This window comes from Dreissena polymorpha, chromosome 14 (assembly GCF_020536995.1).
Source record: "Dreissena polymorpha isolate Duluth1 chromosome 14, UMN_Dpol_1.0, whole genome shotgun sequence".
NCBI lineage: Eukaryota > Metazoa > Mollusca > Bivalvia > Myida > Dreissenidae > Dreissena > Dreissena polymorpha.
The window spans coordinates 63,296,998-63,316,067 of NC_068368.1; the positions used below are offsets into that span (position 1 = coordinate 63,296,998).

The following is a 19,070-nucleotide window of genomic DNA, read 5'->3' on the forward strand; positions in this document are numbered from 1 at the left end:
GTGGGTAACGTGATAATTTTCTAAACATAGATTTTGGAACAGTATGTTGGTGCTTTCTTATCTAGTAATGAATGTTTGAAACGAATGTTGCATCTTAGCATTCTCAATAAATAATGCTTTTTTTAAACATGTTTGTAAACATTAACCAAAGATCTGAATGGTCCAATAAATCCCATTTCAAATTCTATATAATATCTACTTCATGTATGCATATATCTATAACAAAAACATTATTTCACACACGACATCACTTTTTATAAACAATGTACTTTAAAAATTTTACACAGCGTGTTCAATGAAGGAACATATTGGTGTTTAAAATCTGGTCCAATAAATCCCATTGCAAATTCTATGTAATATCTACTTCATGTATGCATATATCTATAACAATTTTTTTTATTTCACACATGACATCACTTTTTATAAACAATTTAATTTAACAATTTTGCAGAGCGTATTCAATGAAAAACATCTTGGTGTTTAAAATCTTACCCTTTTAGCGTGAAATTTCAATATATTTTTGTTATATCGATTGTAACGTTGAAGCTTATATACTTTGCTCTCGATGCCTGCTTTCTTGGTACTTCACCGGTGCTCTCGGCGGTCTACTACACATCAGAGGGCCAGAATTGTCAAGTCTCCGTTATCCGATGTTTCCGTCAACAGCATCATGAATACCACCTATTAAAACATACTCCATCTTCGTTCATATTTCATTTAATACTAATAGAGTTTAAGTATTTGAAGCACAGCACTTATTCTACATAACGTCATAGCAAACACCTTAGTAAGAATAGCAACAATATAAATAAACGCATTTTAAGTAGAAGATAAAACTCGGATATCAGTTTGACCAATTTGTTGAGAGTCTCCGTTATCCGACGTGCCCTTCATCGGGAATCGAAGTGTCTAAAACATCATGCATACCACTTATTGAAACATGCTCTATCTTCGTTCATATTTCATTTAATATTATCACAGTTTCAGGAGGCCGTTTTATCAACATATCTTATCTTAGCGGATCTTATTTTAAATCCTTCACTTACGATTTCATTTAGATCAGCTAATACCCGTTTTATGAACGACGTCGTAACTATCGAGTCGCAGCTAAGATTTTAGTAGAGCGTACGCTCTGGAATATCGCGAACCAGTCGAAAAACTTCATCTTATATCACACGATTTCCCGCGTTTATGTCAAAAAAGCAGGATGGCCGACAAAGCAAACGGAGGCAAGTAGCAAATGATAGTGATGATTTACTTATGATAGTAGTAAATATATCCACTCATGTCTTCACATATTTTAGCGTTTGTGTCTGTCAATTTGTCTCGTAATTGATACTGATTTTTTATTTAAATTCATAGTGTTAATTTACACCAAAGAATAAAAATGTTTGTATGCATTTATTTTCTTGTTAAAACGAAATCATATTTTCGCGCATATGGCACTGTCAGGGTCAGCCTTTTAATTGACAAATCTTTAGTGTGTGTTTATATCATAATGTTTTATTTTTGTGATGGAAGAATATTCGAGTACATTCGAGTTTTTTAATCAAAACATTATTCATATGCCTTAAATTTGAAGAAAAGATTTTATTTTCATAATTTAGTGTTTGTTTTTAGAGTAAATTTATCTCCCTTTTCAAGTAATATTTTCATCTTATGAATTTCCATTTCTGTCCTTATATAAACTTTATTACCCAGTGTAAATAGCGTTAGAATAAATTTTTAATAGTTAACATGAATCTGAAAACTATCTCTCAATTTCAGAGTGAACTACATTGGCTTGTGTAGCCGCAAGATATACAAAGCTATCAAGAAATGGACGGACATTATTCATTAAGGTATATTAACTAATTAAATCTCATGACTCTTACCTTACTCTTTTAACAATATTATAGAAAAAATCACAATGTCAGTCACATGTAAGATTTAAAAATGAAAGTCAGTCTGGAAGCAAAAGGTTAAATTTGTACTTTGAATTATACATTAAAACTTAATGTAATTAAACTATCGAATTTGCACCGAATAATCGTTGTCGTTTATTGTTTGTTTGCTGTTTTCTATTGAAGATAGAAGTCATTCTCCCAGCGGAGGTACTGGTTGGGATAGATGGTGGTTTTGGCACATTTTAGTCCAGTTCATGTATGTATATATATACATAAATTATTACTTTTATTCATGTATTTGGTATCTATTGATCACTTATTTCTTCATCTTTGGAATTTGAATTTGAACACTATGTACTTTCTTTTCAGGCGCACAGCAACAAGCATGTGTGAATAATGAGAGCTCATCCATCACATCAGTTGAACATGAATTGGTAAGATAATTAATCAAGTACACAGTATAAAGTTAGCACATTTATTTTTGTAGGTGTGTCAATGTTACAAAAAAATAAAACAATGTGTATCATAATCATTAATTAATTATGTGAGATAAAGTTCGTTATTTATAAAGTTACTTGGTGACCGATACATTTCACAGTTTTAATAAATGCATTCTATCAAAATGTCTTGTCAGTGAAGTAACATGTTTGCATGTTCGACAGCTCATAAAGATTGATTTCCATATTTAGTAATGCATATTAATTGTTAGAAGTAACTTCACAAAATACCAAAATTAAAAAATGTGTACACTTACATACATACAGTTATTATGGTGATGTATTAATTATCCCCACGCTTTTTGAAAAAAAGGTGGGGATATTGTGGTTATCTCCGCCGTCCGTCCGTCCGTCTGTCTGTCTGTCTGTCTGTCCGTCCTGGTCACTATCTCCTCCTACACTAAAAGCACTAGAACCTTGAAACTTACACACATGGTAGCTATGAGCATATGTGCGACCCTGCACTATTTGGAATTTTGATCTGACCCCTGGGTCAAAAGTTATAGCGGTTGGGGTGGGGCCGCGTCAGAAATTATCACTCATTTTTTTAGGTTATTTTACATTTACTTCTTTATTTCTACACCGATTCACTTCAAATTGATACTGGACCTCTCTTATGACAATACGGTCAATCTCAACCATGCATGGCCCCATTCCCAACCCTGGGGCGCCCCCCCCCCCCACATAGGCCACACCCACCAAAAATTTCCATTTACTATAATTTTTTCATTTCTACACGGATTCACTTCAAATTGATACTGAACTTTTGTTATGACATTAGGGTCAATCTCAACTATGCATGGCCCCAATCCTAACCCTGGGGCGCCCGCCCACATAGGCCACACCCACCAAAAAATTCCATTTACTATAATTTTTTCATTTCTACACGGATTCACTTCAAATTGATACTGAACTTCTCTTATGACATTAGGGTCAATCTCAACTATGCATGGCCCCATAACCAACCCTGGGGCCCCGCCCACATAGACCACACCCACCCAAAATTGCCTTTACTATAATTTCTTCATTTCTACACCGATTCATTTATGTAGGCGCATTCATGCATCCACTGCTTGACAGCACTCATCGAGTCTCATGAATAAACATCCTTCAGTTTTATCTAGACACCTGTTGATAGAGAAAAACAAAAACTATTACCTTTGAGATTAAATTACAATATCAAATTTATTATCAATGATGTTTATTATGCATTTTATTTAATTGATATCTTCAGTTATTAATTGAATATAAGACTTATATGGGTAAATAAATAAATAAATAAAACAAAATTTGCAATAATCTACGGCATCCATTTTTATCAACATATACACGTGCATATATAAAATAAACTTTAAAGTCTGTTTCAAATGGTTTTTTTTTACTAGATGTGTCTCCTCACTGATGCCCCCACTTCAGGTAGACATACACAAACAAGTCCATCAGTCATTAAAAGAGACAAGAGTCTTCAGAACAAACAATAAACGTATATACGATCAAAACTTGAAAAAAAAATAATCATAAAATGAGCGATTTTGGCTACATATATTTGACCTCTGACCTTGAAGGATGACCTTGACCTTGACCTTTCACCACTCAAAATGTGAAGCTTCATGAGATACACATGCATGCCAAATATGAAGTTGCTATCTTCAATATAGCAAAAGTTATTGCAAAATGTTTAAGTTGGCGCAAACCAACCAACAGACCAACAGACCAACCAACCAACAGACAGGGCAAAAACATATGTCCCCCACTACTATAGTGGGGGACATAAAAAAAATTACACATTACTTTTACAGCTACAATTCCTTTTTAGGTCATTCATTTATGCAAAACCCATCCACAGATATACGGACAGACAAGAGTGGACATCCCGGTGCAATGCTTAAGGCTTCCCTCTTTTTACATTCACTAAATTGTTATGATTGTGATGTAGATGTGATGATTACAAAATTACAATGTTGCTCTTAAGAGAGAGATATTAAGGATTGCACTTGTCAATCCATATATTTTGTTGGTTAATATATGGTAAATGGTGCCATATGTTGATTAAAATAACTGAATGTTTTTAACTGTTATAATATGACCAAAATAAACATAGATGTTGTAAATGTAAATAACTTAATCTACTATCAGCAGTCCAAAAGCCCTCTCAACCACAATCCAACAACTTGACTGGGGATGGTTGTACCTCACCACTGCATCTGTTGTTGGCCTAAGCAAGGGCCTTTATACATATTTTTTTTTAACGAATAGCCGGAGTTGCCAAGTAGGTATCCTAGGTGGTTTTCTTCCAGGAAAGGTCTAATGAAAAATTCAAAAAAGCTAGGTTAAAGTTGGAACATTCATCAGTTAAATGGTTTATTAAGGTAGCTATGGGATGCTAATAAGCTTAACACAATCTTAAATTAATTTTGATTATATATTCAACATTGATTTGCATCTTTTATGTGTAGATACAATTAATTTTACAGATATAAACTAATAAAATTTAATAACTAATATAATTTAATCTTCTCTGTTTGTTAAAAGAAATTAAAATGTTAAATTATGTATGTGCATTTAACACATTATATTTAAGTAATGTGCAATGCATTGATGTAAAAACTAAAATATTTCCATGATCATTACAGTAGTATTTCACTTTTTCACAATACTAGCCAGAGTCCCTCAAATGGTATATCCATAAATGCATATTATTTATTGTCATACCTTCAAAGTTCAAACCAAAGCTGTCAAAGACAGAGGCGTCATGTGTGTTGACCAGGCCATTTTGACACAATGTCAATGAACCTGCAAATAAACTACACTTTAATATGTGAAAATGCAATTCAATAAAATTTATTGAATGATTGGGGCATCTATTTTATTCAATTGTTTTATGATGTTACACTATTAGTTAAGCTCGATTGGTCATTGTCAGCTCGGGTACTACTTACATGTACCCTGGGTACTCTTAAGTATACTTACATGTACCCCGGGTACGAGCATTAGTTAAGCCACTTCTGACTCTAACTAATATTGTACAGTGTGATTCAGTGTCATTAAAATAACATTGGGCAAGAGCGCAACTCAATCAGAACATAACTTTGCTACCCTGTATCTAACTGTGCAGTGTGAGATTGATGTTGCTCAGCTGTTCATATGTATATTGACTGTACAATTCATAAATCTATTTTTGACAGAACATTGGTAATTTTGGGTTTGCAAAGTTTACGTCTTATAATCGGTGGGACAGATATTGCAGACACCATACAGTGCATTATAAGATAGACGAAAACTTCAAAACTTTATGCGAAAAAGGTATATCAGTAAATTGCGTCTATAACAAAACTTTATGCGAAAAAGGTATGTCAGTAAATTGCGTCTATAACTAACTTGTATAGCAACGTCCGAAATATTGCAATATCCGAATTATAATTCAACCTTTAAAATTCAAGATATAATGAAAAATGAACTGTTTTACTTAAAAAGAAACCATAAAACATTTGTTTTGATAAAAATTGAACAAATATGACTAAATACTTACCTATTTAACGAATGAATTATCCCAACATTACAAATTTCATTTCCCTTGGACGTTAAATGCAGAGAATGATATAACGAATATATTAAACGTTATCAAACATAAATACGTCCAATAGTATTGATATTTATCCATCACGGAGATCGCTAAATCCTTTCTTTCTCGAAACATTCTCATCTCTCTTGGTTTACCAACGTCTAAAGCGCGTGCGGCCGCCATGTTTACGAACTCTAAGAGTGGTCTTACCCAGTCGTAGCTTTAAGCACAAATCTTACGACATCTTAGCTGCGATTTCTTTGATAAAACGGTTCGCAGTACTAACGATAAGCGTACGACAAAATTCTACGAATCTTACGTAAGATTACGCTAAGATCTGTTGATAAAACGGCCTCCTGTATTTGAAGCACAGTAATTGCTCCACATGCTGGAATAGCAAACACTGTAATGCTCTATTTATGAGTATGTTTATTTTTTATTTATTTTTTATAGAAATGTGTACTGATCATCCAGTTTATGCTGATTTCTGATGGAATTTTCTTATTTTTATTGGAAAATATATACCATTTTGTTCTTAAAATGCATTCTTCACACTACAACAGGATATACTTTTAATCAACTCCAACATGTACCGTGAATCAAAACTCATATTAAGGATATAACTTTAAAACAATCCACTAAGGAACTTATATTGTGCCCGTGGCTTTTGTTTTGCTCTGTTATCGAAGTGCCATCCGTTATGCAAGTATCCGCTTTACCAGCGTGTATGGGAAAACAGTGCTTATTGCACGCGTGTAAAGTGTCGTTCCAGATAAGCCTATGCATTCCATAAAGGACGACACCTTCCATTTTTATGGTGTTTTTCGTTCAAAGGAAGTATCTTCCAAGCGAAAATACAGTTTAGGCGGAAAGTGTCGTCCCTAATAAGGCTAATCTGGAACGACATTTTACGCACTAACATGTGATTTTTAATTACACGAGCCCCTAAACAGCTGGATTAGTAACGTTTCGTCCAAATGCAGCACGTGCGCGTGATTATTCATCCTTCCTAATCTTTGTAAGATTCCTTCCGTGGTTTATTAACTTACATGTATAATGCTCAGTACCCATGTTTCATTGTCCAAAGGTCCCAAACTAGGGTTTTTCCAACTAGGGACTAACCCGTGCTTGTACTGTACACAAGCAGCTGCCATGCATATATATCACCAGTCGTTAAAATTGGTCACGTGCACATGAAGAATCTTCCAGTTTTTAACTTGTATTAATTTGTTCATGTTTACAGTGCCGATGTTTTAGTGTTAAAAGTCCCAAACGAGAGCTTTTCCGAAATATCAATTAATATGCTCTTCCAGATTAAACAAAAATCTACTTAGCTAATACCGTCGCGTCTAAATACATCGCGTGCTCTTTACAACGTTTACTATTACAAAGCTTTAATTTAAACTGTAACGTAATGCGACCATGCTGGAATATCCAAAAGTCCCAAACAAGCGTTTCCCGGGCCTATGGACTAACACTTCATTGTAGCTGATGTAGTCACTTGCTGTCTTAGTTCGTTAAGTGCATTTGGTCATATATCAAATTAAGCTTTTCATTAGAATTTCAAAGTAAAACGACCACGTCTCAGAGGCTTAAGGTCACGAACAAGAGTCTTTCCGGAGTGTGGACTAATACGTACGTTTAGAGAACACATCCAGGTTGATGCTAATATAGTAACGCGTTACCCTAACTCGTCACTTGCGCAAAATAAAGTAGCCGATTTAGCTCATTTGTAAACTGAAATCGTACAGATGTTTCAAACTTTCAAAAAAAAATCCAAGCAAGATGTTTCTTATTCCCGGTATGGGACATACACTTGCTTGCAGAGTACACAAGCAACTGCCACGCTGATATAGTCATTCATCGTCTAAATGCATATCGTGCAAATGACCATTACATCAGTTTATTAGGTAGGGCTACTAAAGCATAAGAGCCTCGTCAGATAACATATTGAATGGCATTTTTCAAAAATACAGAATCTGTGAACAAGTCCCTTGAATGTTTGTGTCGCGACAAATCCAAATACATGTGATTCCCCATATATTGGATAACACATGCTTATAGGTTACACAACAGCTACCGTGATGATATAGTCATGTGCTGACAGATTGGGTTTTCTCCAGTCGCCACAGAAAAAAGTATGTTTCACGACCTTCAATCAAGTTTACGTCCAATGCAAATATTCAAGAATAACAATTCAACAATCTTCTATGAATTATGCTTATATTGCATTATTTTGGTTCGTTTGGAAAATATGTGGTAAGAGATTACATGTTTTATTTCGATTTCTCTGACAATTTGCAAAGAATATCCTATCGTTTCATAACTCCCGAAGCTAATAGTATCCGGAGGTCCGCACTAATATCGGATACAACTATTGTTCAACTTTTTTGTCGTTTCATGATATATTTTCTCAGCCCAATAGTCGTGTTGTTTGCTGATGATATTGCTATTATATATAAAACTTCTGAAAAAAAACTCAGGAACATTAGATCTTGTGTTTTCATGTTGTTGTACGTGGAGTCTTACTGTACATTTAAAGGTGCCTTTTCACAGATTTTGGCATTTTTTAACTTATTCATTGAATGCTTTATATTGATAAATGTAAACATTGGATCGTAAAAGCTCCAGTAAAAAATCAAGAATAAAATTAAAAAAAGGAAAAGAACATTGACCGGAGCAGGTTTCGAACCAGTGACCCCTGGAGTCCTGCCAGAGTCCTTAAGTAAAAACGCTCTAGCCTACTGAGCTATGCCGCCGAGTACAAATGCATGACGTATTTTATACTTTATATAAGCAATCTTCGTAGTTTCACAAAATTTAACGACAAAAACAGAACTCTCCAAATTATTCAATCGTTTCGCGTTGCAACGCTTTATAATTTTTAGGTTTTAAAATCGTCAAAAGATGCATATAATGGCTATATTAGACCACGGTAAATGTTCAGTATTACTGTTCCTTCACAAATATCATAACTAAAACGAAAATGTGCGAATCTGAAACAACTTTTTTCAATTTTGTCAATTTACCAAACCGTGAAAAGATCCCTTTAACAAAAATGAAAAGTATGGTTTTTCGTGAAGCTTTATAAGCAAACGAGCAATAGACCTACAATAGCCAATCAATCGAAGTTCTTAAATATTTTAATTATTAAGGTACTGTATTGTATTACACTATGAACGCTTGTACACACATTGAACATCTCAATGGAAAGGAATTAAAATCTTTAAATGTTCTATTTTGTGAATGCAACGACTTTGACTTTTCGCCATAAACATGTGTTAAGTATTCGATGCATTTGTAACACCAATACTTAATCATTTGTGTGAGGTTAGTGCTTATACCCAATCAAAGAAACTGGAAAGAATTGACCTTTCGACAGCTAGAGTGAAGCCACGCCCACCGATTTCAAGGGGGGTCACTCCGCCGAAGTCCGTCATAAAAATGGCTACGCGAATCGGCCGCATAAGTGAACCAAAAAGGCCTCATGGTATACCAGAAAGGCCATACAATAGTTTTTATTATCATTGAATAGTGGTGCTGAATATAATTATCATATCTATTAAATAGTCAAAACTTTTTTATTAGTCTACTTAAAAGCCGTTAAATTTATCATCAAAGTCGGCAAAATTATCGCCAATTATCGCATACAGTATGAATTGTTCGTTAGTCACAATATTTTTCCTTGAGTAATAGATGTTTCAGTTTTTTAATTAAAAGCCGTTAATTTTTGCAACCGATGGCAACATCGCAAATGTGGCACAGGTAAGTAAATTTATTATAATAGAAGACGAAGAACGTTTTTATTGAAATCCGATATAACACATATCTACAATGCGTTTGGTCAAAAAGACCCATGAGCATTGTTATAATCGTAAAACATAGTCAAAGTCGTCAAAAAAGTAACATACACAATATATTATTATATATTATTATTTCCTCGTAAACTATCTTCTGCAATATTTAAAATATAAAAAGTTGAAAGAATTTTCATGTACAAAAAAACTCGCTAATCAGACCGGGTTTTCAAAGGGTCATTCACAGTTTGTGGCATCTGTTTTGATAACGGATTAGTAGAAAGCCCACATATGGTGTAAAATGACACTTATTGGCCCCTATTGATAATTACTTGCGCATTTTAAAATAGTTTCTTAACTTACATTAAATTTGGAAGACTTAAACCGAAAGAAATAAAAAATGTTTTATTCTATGTGATATTATTAAAAATAATAACTGATTGTCTTTATTATTCCGCATTTCATTAGCATTAAAAAAAATCTAGCAAAGTTTATAATGTCTTATTTATTTGCCGACTGCATTAGAATGTCAAATTTATTTAACGTTGGCCACCTTTGAAAAATGGTTTTAAATGTTCCTTTCTAATTTGTCTATATAGAGGATAAACAAGTACAAAGTTATACTCTTTTTTATAACGTGTCCGTTGCAAAACTTACATTTTCTATTTTCGCGTAGTATCTTATTATAACGACTGTGTTTTGCTTTCGGGCGATCGCTTAATATGTTGAGATTAAGCTGTTCGTGTGGACGACCACAAAGACGAATCCAACGTTTGAATTTTTCAAGATTAGTACCCGGTTGAGGGAACGGAAAAAACGTACTTCCATCTTTTAACCGTTCTGGATACCTTGTGTCTGAATAACAAGTGCCATAACAGCACCTTTTAACCATTTTCTTTGTTTAAAACACAGAATTACGTATAAGCTTATGTGTCGGACAACGGCGAGTTTGACGGACAAAATGGCGGATAGTAACGGGCCTAATCTATGCTGTAATCTGATTGGTTAATAAGCCTGTCAATCAATCGGCTGTCGAAAGGTCAATTCACATTACATTTTTCAAACGATTATCAAGATCAAGAAGTTTTACGTGTTGTGCTGCAGTCTATTGTGACATGGGCAGATATCCACATTATATCCAAGCTACGGTCAGTTTCATAGATGTTGAATATATGAGCCGCGTTCTGAGAAAACTGGGCTTAATGCATGTGCGTAAAGTGTCGTCCCATCAGGGACGATACTTTCCGCTTTTATGATATTTTTCGTTTAAAGGAAGTCCATTTTTACCGAAAATCTAATAAAAGCGGAAAGTGTCGTCCCTGATTAGCATGTGCGGACTGCACAGGCTAATCTGGGACGACACTGTACGCACATGCATTATGCCCAGTTTTTTTCAGAACAAGACACATATTATTAATTTTATGACACCACTTAAAAATAGAGCATTGACTTTCTTTGTGCATTGTTGAGAATAGCTGCGTCGTTTCTGTTTTTTTTTTGGTGAACGCAAAAAATTCCGGTTTTAATCAGGAAGTTATACCCTGATGTATTATACAAAACTTTGATATGTCACGCTGTTTGACAGCGATATTGGTACAGCAAAACCGGTGCAGGTGTCCGAAATGTGTATGTAATATCAAATTGTCAGAACATCCGGCGGGGACCGTTTCAATAAACATCGTAGTACACATTTATGATACGATACATTTTTCGAAGATAAATAATTGCTAAAGTCAATATCATATGATTATAAAGTTTCAGTACTTAATTAATTACATTGGCATCTCAAGCGCCGTATATATTTGATGAGCATGGCGAGCTAGTTCGTCTACTTATTAATATTACAAAATTCTCTCGTAAGTTAAAATTGTCGTACGATCGTTTATGAAACGGCCCCCCGGCTCTGAAAACATCTCTCAGTATCCACGACTATGTAGATACGTATAAAAGTATAATATTACATTTATTTCATGCAGTTTTTGTTGACATCGGATGCGACTTATGGGGTATTTCATTGCAATAACTTCATTGTAAATCCTTGGGAAAAACTTTAATTTCCGGACTGACAATAGATGAAATTATTACGTGTATTTAAAGGGACCTTTTCACAGATTTTGGCATGTATTGAAGTTTGTCATTACATACTTTATATTCATAAATGTAAATATTGGATCTAAAAAGCTCCAGTAAAAAACATTTCAATAATAAAATTAAAGAAAAAAGTAACCCTCAACTGGGTTCGAAACACTGACCCTGGAGTAAAAGTCTATCGCTTAGATCACTCGACCATCCGTGCTCATAAAAATAGTGATGTATTTTATACTTTATATAAGCAATCCTCGTAGTATCGCAAAATATAACGACAACAACAGAACTCTCCTAATTATTTAATCGTTTCGCTTTGCGACGCTTTATAATTGTCAGGTTTTTAAATCGTCAAAAGATGCATAAATTGATAATTCAGAGCATGGTAAATGTTCAGTATTACTGTTTTCCTCACAAATATCATAACTACAACGAAAATTTGCGATTCGGAAACATTTTTTTTATTTTGTCAATTTACCAAAACGTGAAAAGGCTCCTTTAATTATTTCTTTATCATATAAGCGATAACTTAAATATATAATTTGATACAGCTCATTTTCGCGCACGATATCCTTGTGCATTTTAATATAATTTACAAGTTTCATGTTTCACATCCTTCCCAAAATTTGATAGCAGTCCCTTCAGTGAGACATTAAAGCTTTCTATCCAGTTTATGTGTTTTGATTTTTAGTGACCTATTCATTGCAACTTGTGTTAGAAAAGTATTTTTATAGTATCATTTTCACATTTTGAAAATCGGCAAAATGCTTCTGTGTTTGTGCTTTATTTTTTAATGTGCTTTAAGTATTGTAACTTTAGCATGCTTTGAACAACTTTACATATTTGCTACTAATGAACTGAAAATGATTGACCACAAAATAAAAATTAAACATTTGTTTAACTTTCAGATCCGAAGTGTTTTGTATAAACATGATACAAAGGAAGTCAAATGTATTTGTTTAGTTATTTTGGCTGACTTACGGATTTCTCTTGACATTTATTAGTTTGGAATTTTTAGATAGAGTCCTCTATAACATTAGCAAATATCTAAACATACACAAAGTATCACAAATGTAGTTCACAATCGATATGACATCATACAACGACATGTTACCCACATATACATTGTTTTAATCATGTATTAGCTAAACCTATTCTGTTTTATGTTTGTGAAAATCTACCGCGTGACTACCTCAAACCCATAAAAACGGAATCGTATAACTTGGATTATTGAAAACATAACAAATTTAATGTTTTCTTTGCTTTTAATTTGTTGCAATATGTAAATTGCGAAGAAATTGATTGGCAATAACCGCGTTGTTTTTATGTCAACTTTTATTCTCCCTTTCCTCTCAAATTGTTATTAGTTATCTTTGAAAATAAAATGGAATTTACGATTTTTTTTTTGAGCTTTTCGTCCTAATTGGATCCGTGACACCGGTAATATGGAAACAGCCATGAACATTCAAGACTCGAAAATGAACATAGATTTCAATAATATTATGCATGGTCGGAAAATAGCATTTCTTAACAAGACAACTATCACCCCCGGAAACCCGATATGATGTGAAAAGTTGGATGTGCTTGGAAAAGATTCCGATAAATTTTGCTGAATTTCGGTAGGGTAAGTAAGTCCAGTTCTATTATTGTTTAAGGCATTTTTGAATTAAAATATATTTTGGTATATGCAAAGGAGGTATTATCATGTATGTTGAAATAATCCTGGTTATTATTATTATTCAGGATTTATTGAAACGTGGCTCTTTGAAGTCAACGATGCAGGGATTTGTGCCCTATTTAGCACTTTATTTACAAATTTCTTTAAAGGTATGCAAGTGAAAAAGTTTTTGCACCGAAAATGATATCAACCAATGTCCCCCGAGTAACATATCCGCCAGGGTTTCTTTAAAAAAAATCGTATTGGTGGAGAAATTCGACTTTACATTCAACATGTTGATGACAAAATTATATGACCCGGTGCAGTACCAAAGATGTCAAGATATGACAGGAGTGCAGTTCATTTATAAACTTTAAAGCTCACTTTAACAGCTGATTTAGACACAGAGGAGAGAAGCAGCGTGAGAGAGATTCACGACATTAATGCGCGAGCCGTTAGTTTATAATCTACTTTTAGTGGGTTACGCGACTTGCAAACAAACTATATGTCGTACTTTTTACCCTTTTACTAGATGACAATCGATAGTATAACAACGATCGTATAAACTTTAGCTTTATAATATCGCTATTTTTAGATCAGATTTGGCTTTTTCTAAAAATGGGAGAATATGTTTTTGTCAATTACGGAAATATAAAATCGTCAAAAAATGCGATATTTTATAATTATTTATGGAAAAGGGCGGAAATTATAGGATAAATAGAATAATAGAAGCCTCGCGTTACCATGGTTCTAAGCCTCGCATGATATACTTGATCTTTATCCAAAACTCACATAATATTCTCCATATATTCAATACGATAAATACCTTTTATCCATGACGTGAAACTTTAAATGACTTGTAAAGAAAAACACATAGTATGGCGTCATTTAATGAGTATAGTGATAAAAGACCAGAGCTATATAATTTAAATGCAATCTTGACAATTTCTTTCAATATGCGTTTTACGCTCAAATGGAAAGTACGCCCTAGTTTTAAATGTTATAATTTGCTGAAATCTGGCTGAATATATTCCTTCAAGGCCTGGGGCTTCAACAGATGAGAACTGCGTGTTATCTATTCAAATACACATAAGAAGGAGGCTTGGATTGGGTTTTGAAAATTTATGTTTACATTTTGCATATATCATTACCAAAAAAGAACGAAAATAAACTGAAATTGACACACGTGAATTTTCGGAGCTGTTTGCAAAGCTGTCAACTTTAAGTCATGTATCATTGATCCAAATTTAGTTCAGATTTATAAAAGTCTACCCATAATTGGAACTATAGGCAGAAAATATTAAAATAAATGTTTAGATTGTCTAACTGACGTATATTTTTACCTGTATGAATCAATTGCTTTACATTTTCAATGATTTTCAAACAATAAAAAAAGATGCAAATAAGCTGGTAATTAACTAAGCTTCAGAACGGATATAATTATGAAACCTCAAAGTTCAATGAAAATGATCTAAAATGCATCACAGTGGGCATAAATCAGCTGTAAAAGTGAGCTTTTAAGTTTATAAATGAACTGCACTCCTGCATCGGCGACTTCAAATAGCCATATTTCAATAAATCCGAAATAATAATAACCTGGATATTTTTTAACATACATGATAATAACTCCTTTGTATATAACCAAAAGATATTTTAATTCAAAAATGCCTTTAAACAATTATAGAACTGGATTTACTTACCCTACCGAAATTCAGCAAAATGTCCAAGCACGTCCAACTTTTCACATCATATCGGGTTTCCGGTGGTGACTATGAGGCAGATTGTCACATTTGTGCGGGTTCCATGGAACCGATAGCAAAATCATACTGCATATATTCTATATAACAGACAGTAGAAGATGACACTGCACGGATAAATAACTGCAAGGCGGCACCGTTTACAGTTAAACAGTATTTAAATTGTTCACCAGCACGCTATAGTTGCACATAGATACTATTTTTAGGATTTTTTTGCGTTATGACTTAATGTATTTACCAAGTTGTGGGTACATTATAACTATACCGTGAGCTTGTGATACTATGCAATATATATATGCCACACCTAGAATTCGAACTTCGCCTCAGTGGTAATACACGCATGCTTAACATTTGTTTTACGTTCAGTTATTATTATGTTTGTTTATGGCATACAAAGAAATTTCCCTTAGACAAATGTTTTAAACATGTATTTTATCATTTTTAATGTCCATAGAATGTCAATAGAAGTAGAATCGAAAGAATATGATTATTATTTCAGTTTGTTCGCAAAAATGATGCACGGATTGGACCAAAATATGCAACTTCAACTATAAGTTTCATTAATCAAGTAATGTCTCTATAAATTTGATTCTCTTGTCTTCCTGCCTTTCCTTGTGCAAAAAGTGGTGTCAGTGTCACCTTACAGAAACGTGTTCCTGTGATGTCAATCTCAAGGCTTTTTCAAGACATTCCTTGTTCATTTTAAATGCAAAAATGACACGTACAATACAAACCTTGATTTTCTTAAATATCAAGATATAAATTGAGTTTTCGTTAAACATTAAATATGTTATAGTTAATTCTGCAAGACAACGCAAGTACGAGCATTGTAATGCACGTAAATGTATGCACATTTTGTTTCTTGTGTTAGGTGTTAATACAATGTTAACTTTATAATGATTAATTCAAGAAAGTATACTAGTTTAGAAAAACATGAATACATAAATACAAAGGCTCAATCATATGAATGTGCTGCATTACGACGGCGCATGCATATACACAATTGATAGGTGATTGTGTTTGCTATAAAAGAAGGTAGTCTATGGTCGGCGAAAACTCTTGTTTAAAACATTTGAACACAGAAAAATGGGAATAGTCACGTATCCAAGAGGCATTTAGAAGGCACCTTACAATATCAGCGTGGTAGTTGCTTTTGCACTCTACAGCGCCCATAGTCCGGGTAAATTCTTGTTTATGACCTACGGACATACAAACACGAATGTTTTGCGTTCAAAATTAATACGAACGCTAAATGTCATGAAAAGTAGCGTGTTCTTGACGACTTTAGACGGCACGTGAACTATCAGTGAAATAACTGCTTGTGATGTCTACTGGAACGTACTAATTCATAGTCCGGGAAAACTGTTGTTTGGGACTTAAGGCTGGCTACTGAAACATGATCACTATACGTTAAAAACTAATACAAACACGTCGATTAATGGTCACGTTTGCGTGACAAATTAAGACGGCATGCGACTATTTTAGCGTGCTGGGTGTTTGTGTAATTTACAAGTACGTGTAGGCCCATAGTTCTAGAAAACTCTTGTTTTCCATTGTTGATGACTCAAGCATGGCCCATGTACATTAGAACGCGCTAATAGTACATTAAATAAATGGTCATATGTGTGTGACGTATTTATACTGCAAGTGTATGGAACGCCAATGCGGCCTTCTGATAGCACTGGTCTTTATGTTCTGTGCATTTACTAAGTTGTTTTGTGTAAACTACATTTTGACCTGCAGAAACATCATTTCGTTATGTTCATTTTTCAGTATGCTATGTGCATTTGCAATATCGTTTTGTACTAACGACATTTTGTTAGGTGCATACATCATTTCGTTCTGTACATTCGTCATTATGTTGTGTGCATTTACCATCCCGTTTTGTACTTACGCCATTTTGTTAGGTGCATACACCATTTCGTTGTGTGCATGTGCCATTATGTTGTGTGCATTTAGTGCATACATCATTTCGTTGTGTGCATTTGTCATTATGTTGTGTTCATTTACTAACTCGTTCTGTATTAACGACATTTCATTTAGTGCATGCATCATTTCGTTGTGCGTTCCATACAAGTGACTATATCAGCGTGATAGCATTACTGTGTCCTCTGTGGGCACTGAATGTTAATATGTGTCCCTGTTATAGGTGCTTTTGTACTCTACAAACACGTGTTAGTCCACAGGCCCGGAAAGCACATATTTAAGACACTGACTTATGGATAATGGACGTACGCAAATGTTATTAAAACGGTTAACTGTACATTTGGTCATGAGCACGTGCCATATCGACGAACATGACCCGTATCTTAATCTTTTATGTGCTATTCGAGTTAAAAATGGTAAATCGGCTTAATCGGTGGACAATGTTATCCGATTTAAAGGGCCATGCGTCGACAACCGTGAATTGGGTAAATCGGGTACACCGACTAACTTCACACACACATTGCATGATGACATTTTCTAAATACATGTTATGCACAAGATTATAAAATATCACCCGTGAGCTCAGGACGTATTGTTACAATTAGAGGAGGAAGAAAGCGAAAAACATGCTAAATGTTAAGTTGAGACAATCATCTTAATAATTCAAGATCACGCGCTTGCATTGTTTGCTGAACAAAGCTTGTGAATCGGTAATAGATGTTTCATATCGTGATAGGGAAGTTGTAACCACCGTTGTGTCACAAGAAGTCATCGGAATATGATGCATTCCTTTCCAATGTCTTAGTCAGAGTATTTAATGATATTTATTTTCAATTGACATGACGCCTTATGTATGATCGCTCCGCCCACTAGAATTGATCCACCAATCAGCGATCGATTAATCGGGCGCACTCGTTAGCAACGACTTGTCCGCCATTTTCTAGACAAGCTACATGTTTAGGTTCACTTTTATTACAACGAGTTTCTTTTGTCTTCCTCTTTAAAAAAACGATTAAAAATGGTCAAACTGTGTCAGTGGGGATTATGTAACTCGGACAATCGATATCCTGAAAGATTAGTTGGTGACATTTAATTTATATCGTTTCCAAAGCCGAAAAGAGATCTTGAGAAGTGTAAGAGATGTATAAATACATGCGGTCGTCACCACGAACAACTGAACGTCAACACTGTCAAAGACAATTATATTATATTTTTATCGGATATACTAGCAGATTTAAATAGTTTATGTTATCGATCTGATTATCACATAATATTTCACTTTTTAAAAAATAGTTTTATCAGTTACTAGGTCAGAAGCGAGGTTCATCTGCATTACTTAAAGAGAAATAAAACCCAGCATGAAGCCTAATTCATGCTGTGTTTTATTACTCTGATAGTAATGCACTTAATTGACATCATACAGGTTATTTGAAGGTGACACGTGATATATTATCTTATTAACGGTATCTACACATTTGCACTCATGTGGTGTCACCAATAAACGCTTTTAATCCACACTAAGAGCTCCAATGCCTAGATCTCATTTTTTAAACGAGTTTCGTTTATATTGTTCGGATTAAGAAACGGAAATGAAATATGGCAAAAACGGTGTAAAAAGGGTTAATGCAACTCTGACATTTGGTATCCAGAAAGATAAGTTTGATGAATTAAATTTATATCATTTCCAACGCGGCAATGCGGTCTTGACAAGAGCGAGTGGAAGCTTCAAGAATTACCGAGATCCCCTTTAAAGAACATTAATTTATTTCACAAACTTGAAATGTCATATTATTAAGTATGTATTATGTCACGTGTGCATGTAAAATAATTGAGAATTTTGTCACCCAATTCGTGTAACTTTACGAAATCCCCGTTAAAATCGCGTTTCTGTGTGTGTCAGAAA

At 34.0% G+C, this 19,070-nt stretch overlaps 1 protein-coding gene and 1 long non-coding RNA gene across 2 annotated transcripts in view; one reads left to right on the forward strand and one right to left on the reverse strand.

Moving 5' to 3' along the window:
- Positions 1 to 2,256: 2,256 nt before the first annotated feature.
- The window catches only part of LOC127858796 (uncharacterized), a 25,155-nt gene continuing 8,341 nt past the window's right edge, over positions 2,257 to 19,070 (forward strand). Inside the window, exon 1 of the mRNA XM_052396081.1 lies at positions 2,257 to 2,320. The gene's annotated coding sequence lies outside the window, so the exon portion shown is untranslated. The remainder of the gene's footprint in view (positions 2,321 to 19,070) is intronic.
- LOC127858797 (uncharacterized) lies at positions 3,069 to 5,991 on the reverse strand. The gene is made up of 4 exons (XR_008039053.1): positions 5,913 to 5,991; positions 5,096 to 5,176; positions 4,575 to 4,687; positions 3,069 to 3,511 (listed from the first exon to the last, which is right to left on the reverse strand). It is a non-coding gene; the product is annotated as an uncharacterized LOC127858797 (long non-coding RNA).